The 6,109-nt window shown below is 45.0% G+C and overlaps 1 pseudogene; it reads left to right on the top strand.

The window, feature by feature from the left end:
- The first annotated feature begins 3,186 nt into the window (after positions 1 to 3,186).
- Positions 3,187 to 5,896, top strand: LOC101595253 (annotated as a pseudogene).
- The last annotated feature ends 213 nt before the right edge of the window (positions 5,897 to 6,109 follow it).

Below are 6,109 nucleotides of genomic sequence, written 5' to 3'. Positions count from 1 at the left end.
GTGGGTTTGTTGGTGTTCAATGTAGTTAAGGTCTCAGTCAGTGTCTGGGGTTGGGGGACAGAGGGAACCGTGCCACAGTATATCTCTACCCACCCTGTGGCTCTTACAACCTTCCTTCCCCGTCTCCCACAGTGGCTCCTGAGCCTTGGCAAGTCTGTTAGCAGTCTGGTTTAGTGTTGAGTTCTCTGTAGTCTCTGGGTTTCTGACTTGATGTGTTTATTTTTAAAATTTTTTATTTTTATTTGAGAGCGACAGACACAGAAAGACAGATAGAGGGAGAGAGAGAGAATGGGCATGCCAGGGCTTCCAGCCTCTGCAAATGAACTCCAGACACGTGCGCCCCCTTGTGCATCTGGCTAACGTGGGACCTGGGGAACCGAGCCTCGAACTGGGGTCCTTAGGCTTCACAGGCAAGCGCTTAACCGCTAAGCCATCTCTCCAGCCCACTTGATGTGTTTTGATTGACCCCAGTGTCTGTCACCATTCTCCTAGAGCCGTTAACCTCCCACTTCTGTCCTCAGAGAAGCCTTGGGCCAGAACAGCCTTGCACAGCCATTTTTTTTTTTCTCTCTCTCTCTTTCTTTCTTTCTTTTCTGGGTGTGGTGGCACATTGCCTTTATGAGAGACAGAGAGAGACTTGGTACGCCAGGGCCTCCAGCCACTACACTCAAACTCCAGACACATGCACCACATTGTGCATCTGGCTTACATAGGATCTGGAGAGTCAAACATGAGTCCTTAGGCTTTGCAGGCAAGTGCCTTAACCTCTAAGCCATCTCTCCAGCCCTCCATCCATCTTTCCCTCCTTAGGGTCTCAGTTGGAGTCTCACCAACATGGGCCAGATGGGAGGAGGATGTTAAAGGAGGACCCCCATTGTCAACCTCTGGCCTCCACACGCACACACACACACACACACACACACACACACACACACCACATATACACATGCAAAAATAAGTTGCTTAATAGTAGATCAAGAGGTACTCTGTAGAAAACTGTGGCCCAGAGAGAGAGAAAGTGACTTGTCCAACATCACACAGCTAATGTCAGAGCCAGCAAAAGAGATAGTAGAACCGAGTGAAAATGGACAAAATCTATTTAGTGGTGGGTGAAATTTTATCACAAATTGTTTCTGGGGGCTGGAGAGATGGCTTAGCAGTTAAGGTGCTTGCCTGCAAAGCCTAAGGACCCAGATTTGATTCCCTGGGACTCACGTAAACCAGATGTACAGAGATGCATATGCATCTGGAGTTCGTTTGCAGTGGCTGAAGGCCCTGGTGTGCTTATTCTCTCTATTTCTTCTCTCTATCTGGGACTGAGAGATGGCTCATCTGTTAAAGGCATTTGCTTGCAAAGCCTGCTGGCCTAGGTTCAATTCCCCACTATGCAACTAAAGCCAGACACACAAAGTGGCACATGCAACTGGAGTTTATTTACAGAAGCAAGAGGTCCTAGCATGCCCATTCTCTCTCTCTCTCTCTTTCTTGCTCTACTCACAAATAAATAAAAAAGAATTGTTTTTCACACTGTTGGGTAGTGTTATGTACATACACAAGTACTTAACAAATGCATTACTATCACAAAAAATTTAAAGCACCAAATGCCTTTGTAAAATTCTCTTAAAGCTCTCTTTCTTTTTTAATCTCCTTATTCTCTACCAATTCTATTCCCTTCCTTAGGGTTACCTAACATTAACAAGTGGGTATTAAATCCTTCCAGGTCTTTTTCCATGCAGTTAGGAATAAATTCCTAACATATCCAGATATTCAATATATACTTAACTTTCTAATATATATTGTGAACATAGGTGTTGCAGTCCGGTTCGCATTGCTGTTAGAAATCACCCAACCAAGAGCAGCTTCTGGGAAAAAGAGTTTTATTTGGCTTACAGGCTCGAGGGGAAGCTCCACAATGGCAGGGGAAAACAATGGCATGAGCAGAGGGTGGACATCACCCCCTGGCCAACATAAGGTGGACCACAGCAACAGGAGGGTGTGCCAAACACTGGCATGGGGAAACTGGCTATAAAGTCCATAAGCCTGCCCCCAACAATACACTCCCTCCAGGAGGCATTAATTCCCAAATATCCATCAGCTGGGGAGCTAGCATTCACAACACCTAAGTTTATGGGGGACACCTGAATCAAACCACCACAATAGGTTTATATTTATAAATTCTATTATATACTTCTTCATTTATCAATATAAAACCAAATTATACTTCTTTTGCATTTTCTCTAGTTATTTAATCTTGTCTTTGGTGATGGTCAGTGGACCCACACTATCCTGTGCATGAATACTATAATATATACTAGTCACTTTTTGCCTTTGGGAACTCGGGTTCCTGTATTTTTCTGTTGCAGCCACAGCTGCAATGACTTTCCTTGTTCATGAAACCCTGAGACATGAGCCAATGTTTCTGCAGAAGAGACTTATGGAAGTGAGAATGTGAACTCATCCATGTAGGGAAGATCTTCCTTTAAATTTCTACTGGTTCACCTTAACGTTGTCCAAAGCTTCCTCCTCTGACCCTTCTTTGAGAGCCTATAACAGTATACATTTTTACTTACATTTTACTTGTAAGACTCACACAAACCTTGGGAAAACCATGTTCCTTATTTAACAACAAAAAACCCAAAGCAAACCAAGAACAGAGGAGAGGCATCTCAACTTAATTAAAAAAAGCATTTTCAAAAATCCACACACTCAGGCTGAAGAGATGGCTTAGCAGTTAAATGCTTGCCTTTGAAGCCTAAGGACCCCTGTTTGAGGCTCAATTCCCCAGGACCCATATCAGCCAGATGCACAAGGGGGCACACACATCTGGAGTTCGTTTGCAGTGCCTGGAGGCCCTGATGCTCCCATTCTCTCTCCCTCCTCACCCTTTCTCTGTCTGTCGCTCTCAAATAAATAAATAAAATAAACAAAAAAAATCCACACAGCCAACATCACAGTTAATGGTGACGGACTGAGCACGGCCCCTCTAACACTGGGAACGAGGTATGAAGAGGTGCTTTTAACTTCTTGTTCATCTCAGCACCCAAGTTCTAGCTAGTACATACAATAAGGGACAAGGGGACTGTTTCTAGTTACAGAAGTGTGTCTATGTAGGCAATATCAAAGAGCCTTGGGTGGAAACACCCAGCCCGGGTGTGTCAGTACCAAGTGAGTGTGAGGAAGGTGTGTGAGGAAGGCAGTGCCATGATTATGGAAGAAACAGGGAAAATCTTCAAGAAAGGAAAGGAAAGGTGGATATTGCTTTCCTACCACCATTTTGGTAAATGACTGTCCATGTCACTTCTCCCCTTTGAAGAATATATCCTCAGGACTATATTCTCAAGGAAGGTGGCTTGGTGAAAATTGATCTTGGGGTCCATGTGGATGACTTCATTGCTAATGTGACTCACACTTTTGTGGTTGGTGTTGCTTGGGGCACCCAAGTGACAGATTGGAAAGCAGATGTCATTAAGACAGCTCCCCTTTGTGCCTTACGCCTGGTCAAACCCAGAAACCAGAATACGCAAATGACAGAGCCTAGAACAAAGTTGCCCACTCATTCAGTGGCACGCCTGTAGAAGGCACGCTGTCCATCTGAAGCAGAGTACCATCGAGGAATGCCGTGATCCAGAATCCCACGGACCAACACAGGACCATGAAAATACCCAACGCAAAATCTACGCTGTGGCTGCCCTCGCGGGTTCAGGAGAGGGCAAGGCCAAGTGCGCAGGAAAGAGAAGCACCGTTTACAAACGAGACCCCTCTAAGCAATCCAATCTGCAAATGAGAACTTCACATGCCCTTCTTGGTGAGGTGAAAGGCGTTTCGACGCCGTGCCATTTACTTCAAGAGCGTTTGAAGACAAGAAGGACGCTAGATTGAGTGCGGTGGAGTGTTGCTACCACCCTTTAGTGTTCTCTATGAGAAAGAGGGCATGTTTGTGGCCCAGTTTAAATGCACACATCTAGCCGGGCATGGTGGCACATGCCTTTAATCCCAGCACTAGGGAGGCAGAGGATAGCAGTGAGTTCTAGGCCACCTAAGTCAGATGCCCAAGGGGGCGAATGCATCTGGAGTTCATTTGCATCTGCTAAAGGCCCTGGTGTGCCCTTTCTCTCTCTCTATTTGTCTCTCTATCTCAAATAAATAAAATTAGAAAGTCAGAGTTGAATAATAAAGCAAGAAATCCAAAAAAAAAAAAAAACAGTGTAGAAGCCAGGTGTGGTGGTACATGCCTTTAATCCCAGCACTCGGGAGGTAGAGATAGGAGGATCACCATGAGTTCAAGGCCACCATGAGACTGCAAAGTGAATTCCAAGTCAGCCTGGGCTAGAGTGAGATCCTATAGTGTAGGGCCTGGTGTGTAGTTCAGTGGTAGGTATATGTTTGGCATGCTCCAGGCCCTGATTCCCATCTCTAGCATTAAAATAAAAACAGAATATAACAACTATTTACCTAGAGACTACATTTTATTAGGTATTATAGGCAATCTAAAGATGATCTAGGGCTGGAGAGCTGGCTCAGAGTTTAAGGTGCTTGCCTACAAAGTCTAAGGACCCTGGTTTGATTCCCCAGGACCCACATAAAGCCAGATGCATGTGTCTGGAGTTTGTTCATGGCAGTGGCAAAAGGCCCTGTATACTGATTCTCTCTCTCTGTCTCTCAAATAAAACAATAAAGTAAAAAATAAATTAAATAACAATGATGTAAAGTATTTGGGAGGATATGCGCAGATTATATGTAAACACTACATCATCCCATAGAAGGATGTGGCAACTATGAAATTCCTACCTGTAAGAATGTCATGAAATCAATTCCCCAAATTACTGAAATGTAATCAGTCTCCATTTTACTTTCCCTCCCCCCCCCCTCCTTGAGACATGGATGGACATCTAATATCTAAAACAATACCCAGTTCACAGTTCATGCTTAGTTACTATTGGCTGAATTAATTGTCGAATGAATTTCCAGACTATTTAACTACAACAGGTAGTTTCTTATCTCACTTGATCTGCATGGCAAATGTTGCAAAGCCTGCCAAAACATAGTGTTCCTGAGCTGGAGAGATGGCTCAGTGGTTAAAGGTTTTGCTTGCCAAACCTGATGGCTGCGGTTCAATTCCCCAGTACCCATGTAAAGCCAGACACCTAGAGCGGTGAACGTGTCTGGAGTTCGTTTGCAGTGGCAGGAGGCCCTGGCATGCCCATTCTCTTTCTCTCTTTCTCATAAATAAATAAATAAAACATTCCATCCATTTTACAGGTAAAGCAATGAAGTCTTAAAGAGACTCAGGGTCTTCCCTTTTCATTTAAAGTGTGATTTGCACCGGCCATGGTGGCATGTGCCTTTAATCCCAGCTCTTGGGTGGCAGAGGTAGAAGGTGTGAGTTCAAGGCCACCCTGAGACTACATAGTGAATTCCAGGTCAGCCTGGGCTAGAGTGAGACCCCACCTTGAAAATAAATAAATAAGCCAGGTGTGGTGGCGCACACCTTTAATCTCAGCACTCAAGAGGCAGAGGTAGGAGGATCACCATGAGTTCGAGGCCATCCTGAGACTACAGAGTGAATTCCAGGTCAGCCTGGGCAGGAGTGAGACCCTACCTTAAAGAAGCAAAAAATAAATAAACAAATAAAAATAAGTGTGGCTTACCATTCACTTAACTTAGAAAACACTTATCGAGTTGGTATTATGGTTGAGCTCATCTTAGAACAGACAGCGGTGCATGTCTGTGCCTGGGTGTTTCTGTTTTTACACACTTGCCCCCGTCTGAGGTACATCAGAAGCCCGTGTAGCCTTATTTACAAAGCAGTACGAGGTTCTGTACCGGCCTTAGCCAGAGGCCCTAAGCAGGGATTCGGAGTCTGACCCAGCCTCCTCCATTCCCAGGATCTCGTTGAAGGCCAGGGCATGCCCATAACACCTCCCATCCTCGGCTTTCACGCTGCCAATGTGCAGTGGCTTCAAGAACCTCCGTGGCATTGTCACAGGTCCCGTGAAACAAGGCATGTGAAGGGTTGTCACAAGTCAGTCAACACGTACTGCCATCCTTACCAGCCAAGAGAATTTATCTGATTTGGGTCCTATAATTTGCATCACAAAGCCACCAGGCT

The sequence above is a fragment of the Jaculus jaculus genome, chromosome 2 (assembly GCF_020740685.1).
Source record: "Jaculus jaculus isolate mJacJac1 chromosome 2, mJacJac1.mat.Y.cur, whole genome shotgun sequence".
In the NCBI taxonomy this organism is placed as follows: domain Eukaryota; kingdom Metazoa; phylum Chordata; class Mammalia; order Rodentia; family Dipodidae; genus Jaculus; species Jaculus jaculus.
This window is presented reverse-complemented; position numbering and strand designations above follow the sequence as displayed.